Raw genomic sequence first — 24,146 nt, forward strand, 5'->3', positions numbered from 1 at the left:
CCTAACTTAAAATCCTAAATTGATAACCCTAAACCATAACCCTATAATCTATAAACCCTAAACCTTAATATTTAACTTAAAACCATCAATTTAGGGTTTTAAGTAAACGATAGGGGTATAAAATGATGTAATTGAACAACTTCAATGATTAAATTAATGCGAAAAATAGATAGGGACGAAAATGATAAATTGAATATACTAAGGTAAAAGTTACCCATTTTTCTTAAATTAAAGATTCATAATTTCTAATTTATATTAACTTAAAAATAAGAATTTTGAAGATTACGTTCTTTTTTATTATTAAGTTAAGATGATTACAAAATAATATATATTATAAATATTCTCACACTTACTGTCATTGTTGTTAGAATCTATAATCTCCAAAAACAACAATAAAATTATATTATTAATGTTATATCATCATTCATATATAAAATTATATTATTAATGTTATATCATCATTCATATATAAAATTATATTATTAATGTAATATCATCATTCATATATAAAATTATATAAATTATCATATTAATATCGTTACTTATCATATCTACATCATAAACATCGTGAACAACAATGATTTACATTGGTCAAACGACGATAATGAATATCTTTGATTTTAACAACTTAACTAAGTAAAGAGGTTTAAGATCAATTTGATTTTTATTAAAAAAACAATAATATTTTTTTTGAATTGATCAATAGCATTCGATCTATTAATCGACTTTAGATTATAGGCAACATCGAAATTCAATTCAAACATGTTCAAGAGACCCAACACCAGTCCTATTGTACCAACTAATAGTTACAACTACAGGGGTCAAGTGGCCATTTATATATATACACATACTTTTAACAATCACTTCTCGTTCTAGTATTAACTCTCCTGCTTCTCCACCATCTTAAAGAAACTTTCTTCATCACAACATTTATCTGCACATTCCTTGGCCATATGAACAATTTTGAAACCTAAGTGAGCGATAAATCCGAAAGCTAAGTGACCAATAAATCCGAAAAGTATATGTACACTATTGTCCTTTTAGAACAACTCCATCAACTGCTGCGAAACATCTGCAAGCATCAAATGGAGATTTATCACATTACTTTATACGCAATAGATACAATCAAGTTCGAGTTAACAATCACGCAAGTTCGGGTTAGTTTCATGTGATTTTAACTTTTACGCAAGACAGTATCGAGTTTTTTTTGTCAATTCAGGTCATAATGAGTTTGGATGGATGGATGGATTTTAGTCCGGGCTTTCTCAAGTGAGTTTTACCGGTTTACATTGCTTTTGCCACCATAAGGTTGTGTTTATGTCACTTCACTAGAATCGTCATAGCAATAAGCCTTTACATATAAGAAATTTTGTGTATGACCAAATGAAGAACATTGTAGATTCTCACATACTTGCAAATATAATGTAAGGATTACCTTGGAGAATAGCCGGAGTTATTTGAAATTCTCGCCAGATATCGTGGTAAGAAGCAAGATCGAAATTTAGAAACTTGGAAGCAAGATAAGCAGCTCCGGCAGCAATATGATGGGGCTTAAACTGAACCCACAATGAGCTCCTGAGCCTGCAAAATAGTTGCCACACCTCAACACATTAATAAAATTAACTGACGGAAAGTTAAGAGCATGACAGTGACCATCGTTTCATTCGATACAGAGTGACATAAACAATGACAAACCAACCACGGGAGCAAGAAACAAACAGCAACGTCATGAAGAACTTAGCACATATCACCGCAAGCACCACACGTCAACAACAAATACTACTAAAAGAGATTATCAAAACAGTGATTTTAAGTGAAAAAGAACAAGTCATTTTTTCCTTACCAATGGCAGCAACACCAGGTAGAATATATTCCAAGAATCTCTGGCAACATGGCTCACAGAGTATGAAAACTACAGCAAATATGTTACATCCATCTAGAGAACAAACCAGTTCCAGTCCAATCTGCAGAGCTTCTAAGTCCAGAAGTATACACAAAACAAATACGAGACAGTGTAGAGCACAATGTAGATATCAAGCAAGGCTCTTTAGCCCATCAGTCATCGGAACAGGCTTGTCAACAAGCATGCGTCACTGCTCATGGTTAACGAGCATACATGCCACAACAATTACACAGAACTAAGGCAGGCAAGAGATGACGCTATGAGCAATATATATGTATCATTATCGTCACCTACTCTTGTAACATATAATATATCTGTATGACCTGAAAGAATGCTTCAAAAGAGCCGGATGCCCCTTGTTAACCAACCACAACTTAAAAAATAGAAAGGGATATAAAAGAAAATTGATTCAAAAGGAAAAACTTTTTTGAAAAAATTTAAAATATGGAGACTGGGGCTAGGGCTGTAAATGAGACGAGACAGATCGCGAGCTATTCGAGATTGACTCGATCAAAGCTCGATAAATACTCGGATCGAATGGACTCGACTCGACTCGACTCGAGCTCGACTCGACTCGAGTTCTTAACGAGCCGAAACGAGCTACTCGATATTCGACTCGAAAAGCTCGTGAGCAGCTCGAAAATATAATATATTAAGATTTTATTTTTTAGAAATAAATTATTAATAATATTAATATTTATGTATTGATTTTTTTATAAAAAAAAATACAGTAAGATTTCATGTATTTAAGGTTCATGTTCGAGTTTGAGTTTGAGGCTTCAATCGAGTTAAGTTTAATAATTTTTTTTTCATTTCGAGCCTTTTCGAGCTGCTCACGAGCTTCAGTTTAGGATTTCGAGTTCGAGTCGAGCTTGAAAATTTTAAGCTCGCGAGTTTTCGAGTCGAGTCGAGCTCAGCAATACTTGAGCTCGACTCGGCTCGTTTACACCCCTAACTGGGGCACCTACTATGGACAGTAATATATAGTCGATGACGGGGTAAAAACACAACTGCGTATAAACACGCAGACACATATATCATATACGTATTTATAATTTCAACAATTTTATTTTTCTTTAAATTTAGCCAGTTAAATCCCCCCATCTCGGTATGAAAGTGGAAGAACCAACAGGGATTACAGTAAATAACTTCCGAGCACATCTGATGCACTCTTGATTATGGGGAAAGTATTCCTCCATAAAAATAACAGGCACTAAAACACGGTGCCATGTGAACCAGAATGCTTAAATGGTCACAGGAACAAGGCCCAACAAGGACCAAACCCTAACAATATTCCCAGTCCAGGAGTGAGAAGAAATTAATTAACGCAGCACTCTGAGCTAGCTTCATGACGTCTAATTGACTGTAAATTCCCAAGTGAGTTTTCGGCTGAGCCTATTCTAGTCCATTCTAGTACAGGGTAGCATTCTTTCTGACTGCTTCACAATGTCAATTCAGTTCAAATGTTGTCATACACACGCCAGAACCCAAGTGCTCTAAGCTATAAAGTCATTTACACTTAGGTTGTACACTACAAACTTGAAGGAGGAGGCAGCTTTCATGTCTGTATTTTTCTCAATCTAGCAAAGAAAGAAGAGAGAAAAACAATGCACTCCTGAAACAAGAATCTTTCCAAACACCAAACAAACTCTATACTTCGCAACACCAGGAATTCAACATCGATTCAAGGTTTAGAACCAGGTCAGAAGGAATGGTGAAACCCTATGCAAGAGTCATTGTGTTCTATTCAATTAAGACAAACAAAATGGAAGATAAAGTTTATCTTGCTCTCATCATATTTTGGAATGAACAGATTTAGGAAGAAGAAAAGTCTCTAATTTCTTCGAATAGGAGTACACCCTTTTTAACATAGCAGAAAAAAAATAAAAAAAGGAAATAATCTCTAATATTTACAAGGAAATAATCTCTAATAATAAGCCTATCCCTAAAAATCATTAATTAGATTATGACTAATATTTACAAGAAAATTCCTAGAACTAAGGTAGAGAATCTCCTTAATTTAAGGATTTTCAACACTCCCCCTCAAGCTGGAGTGTAGATGTCAATCGAACCTAACTTGCCCATAATTTCTTCGAACCTTTTTCTGCTCAAGCTCCTAGTTAACACATCTGCTACTTGTTGTCGAGTAGGTAGATATGAAACACAAACTTCCCCCTTGTTAATTTTCTCCGTAATAAAGTGGCGATCGATTTCCACATGCTTGGTGCGGTCATGGTGTACAGGGTTGTGAGCTATATTAACTGCTGCCTGGTTGTCACAGTTCAGTATTATAGGTGTTGCATAGGATAATTTTAGTTCTCCCATTAGCCGTTGTAGCCACATTCCTTCACATATACCTTGGGACAGAGCTCGATACTCAGCTTCAGCACTGCTGCGTGCCACAACCGACTGTTTTTTACTCCTCCATGTCACGAGAATACCCCAAACATAGCTACAATAACCACTTGTGGAGCGCCTGTCATTAATAGCACCTGCCCAGTCTGCATCAGTGTAGACTTCTATGCTTCGATTTACATTTTTCTTGAAATGCAACCCCTTACCCGAAGTCTCTTTTAAATATCTCAATATCCTGTAGGCAACTTCCAAATGTTTCTCCCTAGGAGCATGCATAAATTGACTAATAACACTTACTCCAAACGTTATGTCTGGACGAGTATGAGAAAGATAGATAAGTTTTCCCACTAACCTTTGATATCTCCCCCTGTCTACCTCTTCTCCATCCTTATCAGTTCCTAATTTAAGGTTGGGTTCCATGGGAGTCTCGGCTGGTTTGCAACCCAACAGTCCGACTTTAGAAAGTAGATCAAGAACATATTTTCTTTGAGAGATTGAAATACCTGCCTTTGACCTTGCTATCTCTATTCCAAGAAAATATCTAAGATTCCCCAAGTCTTTAAGTTGAAACTCAAGACTTAAGAATTATTTATCTTTCAATTTCAATAGAGTCATCTCCTGTCAATATTATGTCATCAACGTATACAATGAGAATACAACACTTCCCATTAGCCGAGTGTTCGTAGAATAAGGTGTGATCAGCTTGACCTTGAATATACTGTCTACTCGTCATGGCTTTGGCAAAACGATTAAACCAAGCCCTGGGGGATTGCTTTAGTCCATACAAAGACTTCTTCAACTTGCATACTTGGCCCTTGCTTCCTTCGAATCCGGGCGGAAAATCCATGTAGACTTCTTTGTTTAATTCTCCATTGAGAAAAGCATTCTTTACATCCAATTGGATTAAAGGCCAATCTAAATTGACAGCAATTGAGAACAGCACTCGAATAGTATTTAGTTTGGCCACTGGTGCAAATGTTTCCTCGTAGTCCAACCCATATGTTTGAGTGAAACCCCTGGCCACAAGTCTAGCCTTGTAACGATCAATGCTCCCATCTGGTTTAACTTTCGTAGTGAAAATCCACTTACAACCCACGGTCTTCTTTCCAGTAGGTAGTTTAGATATTTCCCACGTTCCATTGTTTTCAAGAGCCTTTATTTCTTCCAACACGGCTTGCTTCCATTTGGTTGACTTAAGAGCCTCTTCTATGTTCTTTGGAGTTTCTACAGAGTTAAATATTAGAAATAAAGGCATTGTAGGATTTAGACAAGTTCCCATAGGATACAAACCGAGAAATGGGATGTTGAGTGCAGCTTCTCGTGCCCTTTCTGATTGCAATTGGAAGATAGATGGAAGGCGAATGAGGTGAGACTTCTTCCTCAGGACAGTCCTCGAGTAAAGATGGCATTGGCACTGCTGTTTCAGTTTCTGGCAGCTGATGTTTCCGAGAATATACACAAAGCTGCTGAGTTTTTTCTTGTTGTTTTTCAAAAAGGAGATGGTTGTTTTTCTTCATTTGTATGATTAATCGCTCTTGTTTCTTGTTGCTGCACAGTGGAGTCGAGTAAAACGGGGTCCAAATCAGGAATTACAATGGCTGTAGGAATTTCAGCAGTGGCTGTAGGAATTTCAACAGTGGCTGTAGGATTTTCAGTAGTGGCTGTAGGATTTTCAGCAGGTTTTGTAGTGGTTGTAGGATTGATAGAGTTTTGAGGTATAATGAGAAGGTTGTTCAATGTCTCATCTTCACTAAATCTCCCCTTGAAGATGAGAGACTGAAAAATATGGCTCGTTTTCGAAGAAAGTAACATCAAGGGATACAAACATCCGATGTAGGGTTGGAGAATAACACTTGTACCCCTTTTGTGTAGGTGAGTATCCAAGAAAGACACAAGTGTGTGCTCTAGGATCAAGTTTAGATCGGTTAGGTTGATGATTGTGGACAAATGCTTTGCAACCGAAAGTTTTGGTTGGGAGATTAGGAACACGAAAAAAGGGAAATATTTTTTGAAGAGTATGTAAAGGTATTTGAAAGTTTAATACCTTTGATGAGAGTCGGTTTATAAGATAACAAGCACTGAGAACAGTTTCTCCCCATAAATACTTCGGTACACCCATAGTAAACATAAGAGCACGAGCCACGGCTAAAAGGTGTATGTTTTTCCTCTCGAAAACCTAGTTTTGTTGAGGGGTGTCAGGACAAGAACTCTGATGTATGATTCCTTGCTTAGAAAGATAAGGGCTTAGGATAGAATTGAAGTACTTTCTCCCATTATCAGTTCTAAAGGTATGAATTTTGGAATTGAACTGAGTTTGAATTATTGAATGAAAACTTTGGAAGACTCTAGAGACTTCGATTTTTTCTTTGAGAAGATAAATCCAACAAACTCTAGTGTGGTCATCAATGAATGTTATGAACCACCTAACCCCTGTGACATTTTTTACTCGACTAGTTCCCCATAGATCACTGTGGATTAAAGAGAAAGGTTGAGATTGAACATAAGGTTTCAAAGGATAAGGGACACGAGTATGTTTAGACAGTTGGCAAACTTCACAATTCAAGGAACTTATTTTCTTATTTAGAAAAAGTAGAGGAAACAGTTTTTTCAAGTACGTAAAATTAGGGTGTCCTAGTCTACGGTGCCATAGCATGATAGATTCTTCTTTCGATGTAGATAAGGCCACCCCTTCTTATGAACTGTTTTTGTAGAAAACAGACAAGTCTGTTATTTTTATTCTTGTGTACATTCAGTAGAATATATTACATATTTATATACAAATTATGCCTCTAAACTAGGAAACTCTAAGAAATGAAACTAATCCTAGGAGATGTAATCCCTTGAAATAAGGGATTGAAAAACAGAAAATAATTACATAATCTCTTAACTTAAGAGATTGACAACTCATTTCTATAATTCCTACACTCCCCCTCAAACTGGTGTATATATGTTGTATATACCTAGTTTGAATGACATCTCATCAAAAGTCACTCGTGGAAGGGCTTTGGTGAAGATATTTGTCAGCTGTTTCTTCGTCGGAATGTACTGCAGTTTTGCAACTCCATTGTTGACCTTCTCGTAAATAAAATGTCTGTCTATCTCAATGTGTTTCGTTCTATCATGCTGCACTGGGTTTTTTGCTATACTCATAGCTGATTGACTGTCACTAAAAATCTCAAAATTCTTCTTGTCATCTAAGTCCAGTTCTGTGAGCAGTCTTTTAATCCACATTCCTTCACATATTCCGAGAGCCATTGCTCTAAACTCTGACTCAACACTACTTCGAGAGACAACAGCTTGTTTCTTACTTGTCCAAGTCTCCAAATTACCTCAAACGTAGATACAGTAGCCACTAACTGACCTTCTATCAGTTAATTCACCTCCCCAGCTTGCATTCGTATAAACCTTCACTGTTCTGTCTTGATTTTTTCTAAATATAAGTCTTGCTCCTGGGATAAATTTCAAGAACCTTAAAATTCTGTTAACAGCTTCCAAATGTTCTTTGTAGACACCCGTTTTTGTCCGGGTTATAAATATTATATTATAATTATTAATATTATATTATAACTATTATTGTTATTATTATAACAATTATAATTATTATTAGTATTATTATTAATATTGCTTATGTTTTTATTACTTGCAGGCTTTACAACAAGCCCAAATCGAGCCCAAATGAGTCCAACCCAACTGGAGGCTCGTCTCAAGCCCAATGGACAGTAGTTGCATGTAGAGAAAAAAAAGAGAAGTTAATGTTGGTTTTTAGCAGTTTGTAAGTGGGGTGATAAGAACGAGGAAAAACAGTTTTGTATAGGATACCATTTTTCATTAGGAAAGAGGGATCAAAAACAAAAAAAGAAAAGAAAAAAGGAACGATCGAGCAGAAGAACCGGAGAACACACACAAGGAAAGCATTTCAGAAAAGAAAGGACTAGGAGCCGAGGACCCTGTTAGATATCAACAACTTCATAGTGTAAAGGAATACAAAGGAAAAAAGGGGTGTAATCTCAGAATTAAAAAAAATAACAGAGAAAGCAATTAAAATACACACTTTTTCCAGGGTAATAGCCTTTTAATTTAAAATTGTCTTGAGTGGCATGTCTTAACTGATTAGAGGGCCGTTATGACCATTTTAAGTTAAAAGTGTATCCCGAAAGTGAAACCAAAAATTGATTCGTCTCCTAAAATTTGGGAACGAAAGAAACGGAAATATTCGTTTATTTAAATTTATCGAGAAAATGTTGTTATAGCTTTTAAGATCTGGTCTCGATATTTGTAAATACTCGAACATTCTTTATCTTTTTAAAACGACTTGGTAATTTTAATTTAATTTATTTGAGTGCTTTTGAATATTTTTAAATTTACATCTTTGTTTTATGGGATCAAAAATCAAATTAAATTCGAATTTGTAAAGTTCATTGCAAATTGCAAAGACATTAATTAATCGATTAGGTACCGTTTTAGGGCGTTGTGGGGGTGCTAATCCTTCCCCACACGTAACCGACACCCGAACTCATTTTTTGGTAACGCATACCTCAATTTGTTGTTTTAATTAAAATTAAGTTTTATTTAAAATGACAAAACATTTTTGGGTGCCCAATCACACCCTAATCAAAGATTGGTGGCGACTCTTAGGACTATATTTTTCGATCGTAAAGGAAATCCAAAATTTTTTGAAACGAGAGGTCTTTTAAATCGCATTTATTTTTAAATTAAAAATAAATTAAAAGAGATAAGTTAAAAATTAATGTGGTTTTTAAAATATCAAAATCTCACCTTTTAAAAAAAATCGTTTCGACATTCTTCTCGAAGATCACTCATATGTTGGCTGACAATGCTCACTGAGTATGTAATATCAGGCATGGTCAGTGAAAGGTAGATTAACTTCCTAACTAAACTTTGGTAGGTTTCCTTGTTTACTGGATTTCCAATCCTTTCCTTGAAAATTTTCAAGCCTGACTCCATTGGAGTTTCAACTGGTTTGCAGTCGAGCATCCCAGTTTCTGCAAGAAGATCCAAAACATACTTACGTTGGTTTATGACCAGCCCTTCCTCGGACCTTGCAACTTTCATACCCAGGAAATACCTCATACTCCCTAAATCCTTGGTTTCAAACTCCTTTGCAAGATTCATCTTTAGCTTTTCTATTTCTTCTATATCACTGCCAGTTATATTCATATCTACATAGACAATTAGGTGGGTTATCTTACCACTCGGTGTAATTTTTCTGAATAATGTGTGATTCGCTTGGCTTTGTTTGAAACCATTCTGTGTCATAGCCTTAGCAAATCGATCAAACCAAGCCCTGGGAGACTGTTTTAAGCCATATAAGGATTTATTGAGCTTGCACACAATTTTCTTAGTGACCTTTCCTTCTAATCCGGGGGGGGACCTCCATGTATATCTCTTCTTCAACTTCTTCAAGGTTCCCATTCAGAAAAGCATTCTTTATGTCCAACTGATGCAATTTCCAGTCCATGTTAACAACTACTGATAACAATAGTCTGATTGTATTCAATTTTGCAACCGGTGCAAAAGTCTCCTGGTAGTCGATACCAGAGGATTGAGAAAAACCTTTAACAACCAGCCTTGCCTTATATCTTTCCACACTCCCATCCAAATGATATTTGACTGTGAATATCCACCTGCATCCAACAGCTCTCTTCCCTTTTGGCAAATCTGTCAAACTCCATGTCTTATTCTTTTGCAACGCTTTTATCTCTTCTTCTACAACCTTTTTTCACTCAGGAGATTGAAATGCTTCTGTCACATTTCTTGGGATTTTCACAGCGTTAATGCTGGCAGTGAAGGCCCTGAAATTAGACTCTAATTTCCCATATGCAACATACTTATTTATGGGATGAGCAGTGCATTTTCTTACCCCCTTCCTAATAGCAATAGGAAAGTCATCAAGATCAACAGTAGTAGCCTCTTGGTAACCATCATTACCTTCTGTTTCAGCTGCAACAGGATCCGAATCTGGTTCTTGGCAAATGCTAGGCTGACTGATTTCTTCAGCAGCATCTTTCCTTCTTCTTGAGTAAACACTGAGTTGTTTCGGTTGGGGAGTTATGGTTTCAGGGTCATTGTTAGGTGCATTTTTGATAGTGGTGGAAGGTGTTTTGCACGAACTAGAGTGATGAGATAAGGAGGAAGGTAATTCATCAGAGTTATTTAGGTTATTCCCATTACCCTCCCTAGGAACTGGACAGTGCTAGCCGACTTTGGAGAGACAGTAATAGGTAAGGAAATGATCGGCTATAAAGAAATATCGGTTTGAACAGGTTGAAATTCCTTGTAACTAATAGGCTGTAAAGAAATATCGGTTTAAACAGGCTGAAATTCCTTGTAACTCTCCCCCTGAATTTCTGTTCCTGAAAAATAAGATTGGTTTTCAAAAAATGTAACATCAAAGGAGACATAGGTCTTTTTTGTGGAAAGTGAGTAACACTTGTAACCCTTCTGACTCGAAGAATAGCACAAGAACACACACTTTATGGACCTAGGATCTAATTTCCCTCTGTTGTGAATATGAACAAAGGTTGTACACCCAAACACCCGAGGAGAAAGACTTGAGTTTAAATGTTTAAAATTGGGATACAACTGAAACAGAACCTTAATAGGAATTTTGAAATCTAAGGTCTTACTTGACATTCTATTGATGAGGTAAGTGGTTGTAAGAAGAGCTTCCCCCCAAAGATACTTAGGAGCATTAGCAGCAAACATAAGAGACCTAGTAACCTCTAGAAGATGTCTATTATTCCAAATATATAAGCCATCATCAACTTTAATAGTGCCAATCATCTTCCCCGATTCCTGTTCCTGAACCACACAACCGAAAGCAGAAAATTCAACAAGTACTTTCTCATTCTTGGTAAGCTTGCTAATTGAGAGTAAATTACAAGAAAGATTTGGAACATATAAAACTTTATCAATGGAAAAATTTTCAGTAAGTATGATCGTTTCAATTCCAGCCTGATCATGACAAGGTAAATATGTGTGAAACAAACTTATATTACCTGTCATGTGGTTGGATGCACCCGAATCTAGTATCCAGATTGGTTCATGAGTAGTATTTAAGGCAGTACCTTGAATAGCTAGTGATCCAATGGTTGTAAGAGTCCCGAGGAGTTTATGAAGAGCCTCAAGTTGAGTTTTGGTGAACCGAACATCCTGGGCATCTTCTTCAGTAGTAGATATCATTGCTGCCTTGTTTTCTTTCTGATTTTTTTTAGGATAACCATGGAGTTTAAAGCATTTCTCCTTGGTATGTCCAACCCGGGTTACAGTGGCTACACCATGGCCTATTTGAACCGGAATTAGAGAGGGTTTCATTGATATCACCCATGAGAGAAGAAAAAAAGAAAAATATATTTAGGAAGAGAGATGAGAGACAAATGAGTAGGATCGAATGAATCCTATGACTCTCGATCAGGGTTTCAAAAAACGGTCCGCGATCGCGATTTCGCCGTTGTCTGAGTTACCCGCGACGGCCGCAATAGCGACCGCGACGACCGCAATCACGGTAAATCCGAAATAACCGAAAACGCGACCGCGACCGCGATTTGAAACCCTGCTCTCGATACCATAAACAGATTTAGGAAGAAGAAAAGTCTCTAATTTCTTCGAATAGGAGTACACTCTTTTTAACATAGCAGAAAAAAAATAAAAAAGGAAATAATCTCTAATATTTACAAGGAAATAATCTCTAATAATAAGCCTATCCCTAAAAATCAGTAATTAGATTATAACTAATATTTACAAGGAAATTCCTAGAACTAAGGTAGAGAATCTCCTTAATTTAAGGATTTTCAACATGGAATATGGTTGCAACATGCCATGCTACCTGAAGAGCAGTTAATTTTTAGCATCTAACCCATCCCCAATGATTGATACCGCATGCTAGTTCAAATTCCAACATGTGCATGCAAACTCTAAGTTTGTGTGAAACCCAAACAAAAATGGTTAGACATCTAACGGGTACTCATAATTAAGAATGGAAAACTTAAAGCTTCTAAATAATAAGAAACTCTTGAAAACTGGTTTTAACTTTCATCAGAATGCAACTGCCATTAGAAAAATCAAACCTGAAGCCTCTCTTCTAAAAGTGTTACAAATAAAATTTTACAACTATATATGCATAAAGAAAAATGATCTTTTAAGGGGTCCAGTTTTTATTCCATGCCAATAACTCCATTTTCAAGGGGAAAAAGGTAGGGTGACAATAATAAACCATGATTTCACAACTAGGGAACCATCAATAGAATAACATTTAAAGAAAAGGAAAGAACCAACAACTGACTCATCCAAGTCAATAATTTTTCTGCAGGTAATAATGGACAAGAAGAGGGAGGTAGCCAGATTTCACAAACTCAAAGTTTGTATGGACTCCAGACGAGTGGTTTCTAATCAAGTTAACTATAAAAAAAAGGGTTAAAATGTAAAATAATAAGACTTGTTTCTTTTGGTCATGTGGCTTTCATAGCCATGACCAAGTTGATGGGGATTAAAATTGGCAATTCAACTTCAGATGTAAAAACAAAACTTTCCATGAACAGCACATCAATCCGCCAGCTAAAAATATCATACAGGTGTGCATGCTAATCTTGTAATGGCCCTGCAATTATATGACTTGCCAAAAGAATCAATATGCCACACAAGATAGCTTTCTATAGTAGCAGCGGGAAGGAATAAAATTATGGACAGTACAGATTTTTGGGCAATATGAAAGAAGATAACCTGCACAACCTTCTTCACACCCAACTCAATTTTTTGAACCAGTTCATAGGGACAGCATTGGACACACCCACCCAAAATCCCTCTAAATTTAAAACCCCACAAAACCAGCTGATTGTGGGGACTGCAACACCCATTACTCCAAATGCATGAAAAGCTACTCAATCATAGCCACAAAACACATCCCAATATATGAGCATTATTCTTAGATTACTCCGAAATAATTCAAACATCACAACAAAATAACTAAACCAAATTGGTACCTGAAAAGGCAGAAGGATCATAATCATTGCACATGTAACAAGACCATTGTGTATCACATCAAGGTGAAGTTCAAATGCAGTAGTCAGTTTTACTTCTAAAACTAACGGAACTAATCCTTACAAACACATTGCACCTGTAAAATTAACTTCAAATAAAAAATTCAGTAACATTGAAGAATTAGAGATAATCTTACCCTTCACTGACCAAGTTCAATGCCAGGTTTACCAAGACAGTTTGTGAAAGGCCTAGTTTATTAAGAACGGAAGTAAGAGGATCATATGGATGATGCACGTTAAGTTCAAAATTTAAGGTAGTCAAAATCATTTGCTCTGCCTCAATCACGCGTTCCCGATACTACTCAAACCAATCCTGTTCAACAAACAACTCATTTACTGTCAGCATATGAAAAATAACATCGCACTCTTTTCCCTTTGCCTCTGCAACACAAGGGACAACAGTGAGCTCTCTTATGTAAGCCATAATATGTTATATTTCTGAAGCATGCTAATGCAGGATCAATTACATGCTGTCTCTTAAACGTTTTGAACTGTAAATGCACAATTTAATGCTTAAACAAAAGAAGTTGAGTCTAAGCTAACATTTAGTTGATACACATGAATTTCATCCAAATTTGCTTCACTGCCACTAAGATGCAGTCTAATCATGGTTGGAATATGCTTTTCAAGGATGAAAATAATCAAAAGTAAAATATATTTAAAAGCATTTCACTTTTACCCTGCTAAAGAGCTTAATCCTTTCTACATTTCTTAGCAAGGAAAAATCAAAACTTGCAGAGTACTTACAACAGGGAGCAGGTAAGATAAGAATGTAATATCATGCTTATGGAATATTTCACAGGAAGATCTCAACACATTGTTCAAAGGGTGAGGCGTCTCCTCAGACTTTGCAGCAAGGAAAATCGCAGCAGTAGCAATCAACTGCAACAGAGTCAATATGTTAGTCAACTAGCATATATGGCCCTGCTTATGCTCATTGACATTTTCATTTTAAGACAACTAGCACATACAAATCACTTATAAAATCTTTTTTTTTAAAATTAAAATAAAGAAATAAAAACTTCCCTTGAGGTGATAAAAATGGTGAAATACAACTTGACCTAAACCTCAATAGCTTCATAAATTAAATATTTAAGAATATATGTGTGAAAACAATCAAGATTGAAAATATAATAAGGTCAAGCAAGCAAGAGAACATCAACCTTACAAAAGGTTTAAGAATAGCATTTAGTAATAAAAAGGTGTCTAAAGATCGGAACATAACTTAAGTTACACAAACAACAAATTTTTTTCTTATGCTTATAACATAATCTTAAATCATTGTTAACCTTTAAAGTCAGCTGCTTTTGAAGTTTGAAAACTACACTTGTGGTGTAAAGGATAATTTTTCATAAATAAGGGAGCAATAAATTCCTTGAGCATAAGTATTTGAAACTCACAAATCTATCATGGCAAGCATGTGATCTTCGAACAAAAAACCGATGGCATAGTACCATGGCAGTACCATTGGTAGTTTGTGGCCTACAAACACAATACAGATTTGATTATGACAAGGAAAATTGCATAAATAATTCTAAGAATAAGGTAAACGAAATAGCATCCAAGATAGATAGCTCACAATTCAAGCTGCAAACCAAGGTTCTGAATGAAGGCACAATAAGAATAGCGTAGGTGCGTTTCACGAAGTGCATCGATACCATCTCTTCTTGAAGGTGAACATCGCTCAATCTCATCCTTAGACATGAAGACGGATTCCTCATCATCCAACCATGACCTATCACGTTATTGCTGACAGATGTAGAGGGTTCAGCATTAGATCTTATAGGAGGAATGAAATTGCTGGATTCCAATGGAGCAGCAAGGCAATGCATGCTATATGGCAGGTAGTTTCTGCCACTGTCTCCCCAAGTGGCATCAGAAAATTTTCTTCTTTTCAAAGGAACAAAATTTGGTTATGCATGCTGATAACCTCTATTATGATCCCCAAACTGCCCAAAGTACTCATGGGCATGGTTAAAAATCCTGGTAGTGTCACTACTCCAGTTCCCATTCCTTCTCCTGTAGATATCGGAACTGTAACTATTGTAGTTATTTCTATTCAAAGGGTACCGGTAATCATCCTGAAAAATGCCTCCTTGCAAGCGACAATTCTGTGTAAAAGACATTCCTTATTTATCTGTTTTTGAAGTAAACCTGATAAAAGTCAGAAATTCAGCATTTGTAATAATGAAATTGCCACATAATAATAGCTGAAATAAAAAAAAAAATCAAAATTCTCTTCTAACAATTCTTTGCAAAATTTTACTACTACTATTTATCTGTTTTCCCTTAATTTTAAGGCATAAAAATAGAAGTTTGAACCTTTAGGCTCAAAACAAGATTTAAAAAGCAACAGGTTAGAATTTCGTCAATCGATTTACCCTACCAAGGTAATCCATTCCTCAGATGCTTGATCTTACTATAGTTCCCTTCTAATGAAAGATATTTATCAATTTCACTCGCTCTAACCATACCTAACACTACTAAGAAGGGCATCCTAAATCCTAATAATCAAACAATTCAAGGAACCAAAAAAAAAAGATCCAAGTTAACCCAAAAAATCCGAATCTATTAGGCTCCTTATAGATTAAAAAAATACAATATCCCAATCAAACACATGCAAAACCCAAAATTTTGAAGAAAATTTTTTAAATTTTGACATCCATATTAGATCAATGTCCAGGATTCAAAAATCAAAACCAAGCAAAAAAATCAACCTTCTTCACACAGATATCCAAAGAAACGGCGACTTATCGTCAAAACGAAAACAAAATTTATGATCAAATTATAATAGTTATTACCTGAATTTAAATAGAAAAGATCGAGTATCCGTGATTTTGAGATCTCAAATTGAGATGAGATAGGGTTTTGAATAAAAGGCAGGGAATCAGTGAGAGAGGAGCTGGTCAAATTATTCAAAAAAGAAGGAAAACGAGGATCTCTTAGGAATCATATTTATATTTATATATATATATATTTTTTTGTCCTTTTTGCTAAATTTGAAATTTAATCCTTTTTGTTTAATATAAGAGAAATTACGTGTTTAATATTTAAACTATTAATTTTGATTTATTTTAGTATTTAAATTTTTAATTTTTTAAATTATACGTAATATTTAGTTTTTGTTTTATTTTAGTACTCATCGTTAAAAATTTAATGCGTTTAGTATCTAAACTATCAATTTTTATCTATTTTAGTACCTAAACTTTCATTTTTTTTAAACTTAAGTATGATTTAGGTACTAAACATGTTTTGGTACCTAAATTTTTAATTTTTTCAACAATTAAGTTTTGGGACTAAAAATTAAACAAAAATTAAACTTTAAATATGATTTTGAAAAAAATTAAAAGTTTAGGTACTAAAACGGATCAAAACTGATAGTTTAAGTACTAAATATGTAGTTTACCCTTAATATAATCAATGTTCATTGCGGTTGAATTGTTTATTATTTTTAATTAATTTTTCATTAGTTTCTAATTAACTAGTTAAACCGAGAATTGATGGTGTAATCGATTTCGACTATTGATTCAATTCTCACAATATTGGCCAATATGGATAATATTATTAGTTTTTCTCGTTAATATAATAATATTTTTTTTTTTTGATGAAAAATAATAATCTGTGTTATCGATTTGGATATACTGATAGTATTATAAAAAATCGAGAATCCTATTATATTAAATTAAAATAGAAGGATATATTTTAAATTTCATGTAATTAAAGGATAAAACCATAATTAAGCCTAAAATATTCTTAAACAGATTTGTACTAAGATATATTTAGGAACTAATTAAAATTAGGGTAAAACATATAAATAGTCCCACAACTTTTAGGGCGCTTGCATTTTGATCACCCAACTTTTGAAACTTGTAATACAATCATCGAACTTTTAATTCGTTCCAATAAAGCCCCTGTTGTTACCTCTGTTAGTTTTTGCTGATGTGGCACCTAACCCCATTAACCACCTTATTATTATTCTTATTCTTTTCTCCCACATTTGGTCAGCAGTGGTGTAACCCCCTAGACCCGACCTATGCGTTTCGACTAAGTCTAGTGGATCACAAAGACATTTTCCAAAACCGTTATCTAATCAATGTAAAACCACATTATTCATGACATGAAATTATAATAAATTATACTATTTAAAACTCAACTTTTAAATATAAAACCAATCAGTAATAAATTAATTTAAAACATGTCTTAAAAAAATCAAAACCACGATAAACTGAATAGTAATAGCAAAAGTATCATCATTATAAAATCCAATACTTTAAAATAAGTTCATGTCACCAGAATAAAGTCAACTTGCAATTTTAAAATATTACAATCAGATATACTTCAAGAGATATGTTGATCCTCCAAGTGCTCGAACCGAGGTATCTAACCAACAGTATCTGAAAGGGGAAAAACATTTTCGAAAGGTGAGTTAGGCTCAGTGTGTCCCAACATTACCATAAAATCACAATAGGTACATTAAACAAATCATAGTCCAGTAAATCTCACAAATTCGTAAAAGAGTTTAACTTTTGAAAATCATAGTTTAAACCCTTTTCTGGTACACCATCAGTAGTTCCCAAAATTATTTTCCATATAGCTTACTTTATGCACATAGCAAAAAGAAAGTCGACTTAAAGATAAGCTATGAAGCCTGTATCCTTAAGCCCAAGTCAATAAGTCCATATAGCTTACCCTAAGCACACAGCAAAGGAAAGCCGACCTAATGAAACATCTTGGGGCCCTCAAGAGTCACATTAGGCCCGTTTATTAGCTTGATCAGAGCTATACAATTGTAGTTCAATCATCCCAAAATCAATATCCATATACCAGTCATCAAAGTCCATAAATCATCAACAATAAATCGGTGTACCAACAATAATAAACCATAGATTTCAATGTACCATATTTCAAAACATATAAAACCATTATTTAGTAAACAAGAACACACCTCGATAATAGGTTCAGATAGTAGATCTACTGATTGCTGGTTTCACCACGCTCTGTTACAGTTTTCGAACGGGTGAATACTGGTATACGTGGTTTAACTGATCTAGAAGAGCTGGGTCGACATGTCGAACGATTCAGAGAGTCTCTTGTACCTTCAAACAATAATAATTAATCAACCCCAAAGCTTACTTAATTGTTCAAAGCTAAAATTCTTAAGTATATAAGCATTTTTCGGGTTTGACTATCATTTTGGGGTATTTCGAGTCTGAATTTGGCCAAACGGATTACGGAATCGGAATCAGGACATCGAAAAACATAAAGTATGAATTTTCAAAAATTCAGTTTCTTGGTCAAAGTCAAAGTCAACCACTTTGACCGTCAATTTGGAGGCCTTCGGGTTCGAATTTGACAAAACGGACTTCGGAGACGGATTCGGGACGTCGAAAACTATTAGAATAGGTATACTCGGAAAACATTTATGGTCGTTTAAGGGTCGGTCAAAGCCATTTTAAGTTTTGGTCAAAGGAAGTCAATGGTCAACGGTCAGAACCGGTCGAAACCGGTCAAACCGGTTTCCAGCCCTCCACTCTCCCTGCGGCGACGCGTGAGGCCTCCTCCAGTGGTCTAAAAATTCCGAAAAAATTTCTAAAAATTATTTTAAGCGATTTCGAGATACTTACAAAGATCGGTTCAAATTTTTGAACGGCGGAGAGCTCGATTTCAACTCGGCCAAATCTTTGACTGCTCCACCTCCTCAAGCGCCACCGTCGACGGCGAACAAGGTTGACACCGGCGGACTCGAAACGACACAAGGAACACGATGGTGCAGGAGGTGTCGAAAACCGATCAACGATCGGAGATGAATTTAAGATTTTCCCGGCGGTATTGCTAAAAAAACGTCGATACTTTGACTCGAAATTCACGGCGTTTGGCAGCGTTTCACTAAAATTGGTTTATTGGGCTTTGTTCACGAGTCGAAGATGAACACGATGGTGTTTCAATTTGACGATCGGATGTCGAACGGCGTCGGGATCATACTTGCAAGAAGGGTGCGAGAGGAGGAATTTTGTTTACAAAAGTTTCTGATTTTAAAATCAGAAACGCAGTGCATGTATAAAACCACATAACCTGCCGACACTCTTTGGCTAAATTCAGGGCTTAGTCCCTAAATTTCCTTTAACTTCTAAAATGGCCTAAAATTTTGAAAACTTTCGATTAAATCCTCAAATTTTGCCAAATTACTTAATTAATAATTTTTTCCCCAAATTTTATTATGGGTTGTTACAAGTGGCGTACACCGCCATCACCATCGTCATCGGCGTCGCCTCCTGACTACACCCCAACCCTCGATTCATACTCATTATTTATCATTCGTCCCAAATCATGAAAAGACCGTTCAAACACCCATCACTGATCTCCGTAGTCAATCGCTGATGACCATCACCGCCAGTACAAGTAGGAGCGCTACCCCATTCCGACCAAAAACCCGCTAGCCACTCGTCGAGACTCACATCTATTCGATGTGGAAAAGACCCGAATCTCGTTGAAAAACTCCAACATCCCTTTTTTGTTTTCATTTATTTTTGGTCGATTGGGTCATCCATTCACCACGTCGCCGTCGTCGTTAGAGTTCTCAAATTGTTCCTACCAAAACCAAATCAGTTGTGCTTTCTTGATGTTGTCTCTCCTCCCTCCGCTATTGGTTAAGAAGAAGGAGAATAAGAAGAATAAGGGTGTTACCCGAGGGTTGACGGGGTTAGGTACCACATCAGAAAAAACTAACGGGAGGTAACGACAAAGACCTTACTGAAAAAAACTAAAAGTTTGATAGTGATATTACAAGTTTCAAAAGTTGAGTAATCAAAATGTAAATGTACTAAAAGTTCGGGGACTATATACTTTACCCTTAACATTATAATAAGGATTATGATTCATTTCATAATGTAAAACTATTTTTACAATATTAACATAATTTTTTTTATTAAAATATTTATTTTTAAAAAAAGTTAAGTCAGGTGAGTAAGTCTGTAAATGAACTGAACGTTCAACGAACAGTTCATGAATCGTACGGCGGGAAGTTCGTTTATGTTCGTTTATTTATTAAATGAACAAGATTTTACATTCGTTTAATTAAATGAACGAACATGAACAAAGGGCTCGTTCGTTCATTTACGTTCGTGAACGTTCGATTATATGTTCGTTTATGTTCGTTCATTAATGTTCATTTATGTTGAAACAGAGGGCAATTTGAATATGTTACGAAGATTATTGAAGTTGTTTGAATTTCAATAAGATTATTTTGTTGAACAAATTAACTTTAAGACTTTATTATGTTCATATAGCTTATTTATGATTTATGTATGTTTTTGTCGTATTTGAACAAATTAATTATAAAGTTGCAAGTTATATTAATGAATTTTAAGTTGTGTATTCTTGTTGTTTACTTTTTTTACATTCGTTTGTTGTGTTCGAATAAGTTTTTTTGTTTGTGTTGTTCATTTATTTTCGTTTATTGTGTTCGTTCGTTCGTGTTCGTTTATGTTCGTTTATTATTTAAATGAACGAACATGAACAAGTTATATTCCTTAATAAACGAACATGAACATACCTCTATTCGTGTGGTTCGATTCGTTTACAGGCCTACAGGTGGGTAAGGTACACCAACCGAATTCTGATGGACTAATTTTAATTTTTGAGTTGGAAGCAACGCATTTATCGTATTATAATCTATACTTATTATATAATTATAATAATTATTATTTTTTACATAATGTAATAATTTATCTTTAATTTTTATAATATAATCACTTTGCTATATACTTTCCAGTACTTCGAAACCGATAAGTACTTCCCAGTACAAACGCTCATATGAAGACTGCATATGAAAACTGTTCAACTATGTATTTCTTTATTAATTTATACATACATTGCATTTTATCTTTATTTTAATTTTTTGACTACCGGAGGTCTTCAACGGAAGCTACTCTCAACAATGCGTTGGGGGCAGCCTACTACCCTACCTCTCCCTTACCCTATTATATATGAGAATAGGGTTTTGTTGTTGTTGTTGTACTTTGCTATATATTTTTTATTAATTATAATTCTCGATGTTTTTTTGTTTAAAATAATTATTTTTATGGTTATTTGATGATATGATTAGTCATTATACTTAGCATGATAATTTGATTTAAATTTGATGAATAATGATTCGATTCAAATTCAATAGGTTCTGGTTTTTTTTGAGATGGAAGAGTTGAATTTTGATCGGATCAATTTTGTAAAGGGTGAATTCGAGTTCGAGTTTAGAGTGAAAATCTTTGACTCGAGATAATAATATAATTTTCTTTCATATATTTTGAAAATAATTGTTATAATACCCATTTATTTATATTTTCTTTTCAATTTGATTCTTAGTTTACTCGATAAAAATGTGATTTTTTATACATATTTATACCAAATTAAATTAAATGTGAATTTTTATCTTAAAATTTGAATCGAGTCTAAGATCGAATAAAATCTCTCTGAATTCATGCTAAATCAACTTTGATAAAGATATTATGTTTATCGTTACAATCTCTCATTACATCCTACTACAAATTTTTTATATAGTTTAATAATTAAAATTTTAGATGAAATAGATAATTTTAAAATACAAAATTTTAAATTAAATCAAACACGATTCAATCTAATTGAATCAAAACAGTTTACTTTTTAATAAATTAATACTTATTATTTAAAAGTCTAATTCAATTAGTATCATCACTAAATCGTTTTTTTTTAAAGAAATCACTAATTTTGTTTAAAATAGGAAATATCCTCAATTACAATAAATATTTACAATCATAATCGTAAATTAATCATATAATTAAGATAATTTTTTATAATTATTAAAACAAAACTATTAATTTAAAGATTGCATAAGGGTCATACAAGAAAATATTAAAATCTAACCAATAAAACTCAAACAAATATAGATACAAACATATTTGATCGCATCGACAAAAGAACCACAAAAGGGGATCAAGCTACTAAAAGAACACCGATAAACCGCAAATCATAATCGAGCGATGTGAAAAGCTATCCACGAATGCATAACGGGTATCAAAATCCAATCCGATTGTTCAAAGCAGGAAATATCAACAATATATCATATGAACGACATATTGATCAGTGGTGGCGATGTTAATCAACCCTTAGAAAAAAATAAATGAAAACAACGGTCAAACGATCGAAAAATGTGCCATAAAGGCAGAGGAAAACGTGTTATACAGACATACTTATTGAAAATAAAAAAACGAGAGAAAATAAAAGGACAATAAAAAATATCGGCGGTCGATAACCAACATTAAAGTTGATGTCGTCGCCGATCAACAAAAAAAAAGATAACGGTTTACCAATCAGTAAATCGTAAGAATTAATTAAAAAATTATAAGAAGATAATTTTATATTTCATAATTAATATCATTATAATACTATTTCTTCATACTTTTATATTAAATAAAATATAAAATAATCCCATAAATCGTTAAAATGATTATTGTTATCTCTAGAAATTTTAAGTTTAACCATAATATCGGTACTTATCAAATAATTAAGAATTTTTCGAATAAACGTTATCTTATAATCACCTAAAATAATAAAAAAAAATATTTTTTCACCCTATATATATTGAAACTTGTAAAATTTATAAATTTTAAATTATATATAGAATATTAAAATTTATATAAAAAATTGAATCGGCTAAAATACTCCAGTTCATGCTTTCGGCCTATGACTTTATACCCAATGAATTGTATTTCCCCAAAATCAGCCGAAAATAAGTTCATGGTCCCCGTGACCAATTGTGGTGGCCGTTTACGTCCATCTCTCTACCCTTTTATTCCCATTTTTTGTTATTTTCTTTTACTAGTTTTCAATTTTAGTTTTATCATAGTTTAATATTAATGTTTTCTCTTGACCCTTTTTGTAGTAAAAGGTATCATAGCTACTAGTGTTTGTGGACTTTCAATGCAGGTTTATTTCTTGGATTTTCTTCTTGATCTATATTCCAACATGTTTCTATGGATGTGATTGCCTTTTAGAGGAGATCGCCTTCTCTGTTTGACATTTTGGATCTTCCTCAAGTTTTTCTCTTCCATGGTTGGTGCTCAGAGCCGTTGGTGCGATCAGTTTATATACGTCATCATTTCATTTATTCATACTTTTGCTTATCAAACTATCACTACGCGATCATTGTAAGATTTTATGATAGTCCCGACTGTGTTTGCTTAGTCTGTAATTAGCAAGGCGTTATTGATACAATTTTCGATAAATGAATATTTTCTTGTATTACTTTCCAAAAAAATATTATAAATAATGATATTTAAATTGAACTCATGCTTGGGTTTTTAAATTTGGGCTTGGATCAGATCAGATTTTTTAGAGATAAAATATAGTCAAGTCGGATTCAAGTTTATGGTAAAAAAACTCGATTTGATATGATCTGAATAATAATATAATTATATCTTATATATTTATGGATAATTACAATAATAATTCTCTCTATATTAATTTTTAAATTAGATCTCTATTTTATCGAATAAAATTAATAATTTTTATAAATATATTTGTTTCATATCAGGTCAAATTTTTTCTCAAAAGATGAGTCAAGTGTTAGTTCGGATGGAGTCATCCTAAATTTAAGTTTAATCGTATTTTAGATGAAAATTATATATTTTTCAAATCGGATAGAATTCATTAAAACCTGACCATCTCCATCCTTATTTATACGAGTGGTACCCAAAAGTCTCACACGTCCATTTCATTATATGGTTCTATAAATACTTAATTTATGGTTGATAAATATGAATACCTAATTGACAACCTTGCTTGGATGAATTGGCTGAAAG

The 24,146-nt window shown here is 34.0% G+C and overlaps 1 long non-coding RNA gene and 1 pseudogene across 2 annotated transcripts; both read right to left on the bottom strand.

The window, feature by feature from the left end:
* Positions 1–715: 715 nt before the first annotated feature.
* On the bottom strand, positions 716–16,250 carry LOC120160531 (annotated as a pseudogene).
* On the bottom strand, positions 12,164–13,445 carry LOC120160532. Of its 2 annotated transcripts, none has more exons than XR_005519437.1 (2): positions 13,258–13,445; positions 12,164–12,875 (listed from the first exon to the last, which is right to left on the bottom strand). It is a non-coding gene; the product is annotated as an uncharacterized LOC120160532 (long non-coding RNA). The 2 variants fall into 2 exon arrangements; XR_005519438.1 differs by lacking the exon at positions 13,258–13,445 and adding an exon at positions 12,998–13,251.
* Positions 16,251–24,146: the final 7,896 nt, after the last annotated feature.

Source organism: Hibiscus syriacus, unplaced genomic scaffold (genome assembly GCF_006381635.1).
Source record: "Hibiscus syriacus cultivar Baekdansim isolate YM2019G1 unplaced genomic scaffold, ASM638163v2 tig00111392_pilon, whole genome shotgun sequence".
Lineage (NCBI taxonomy): Eukaryota > Viridiplantae > Streptophyta > Magnoliopsida > Malvales > Malvaceae > Hibiscus > Hibiscus syriacus.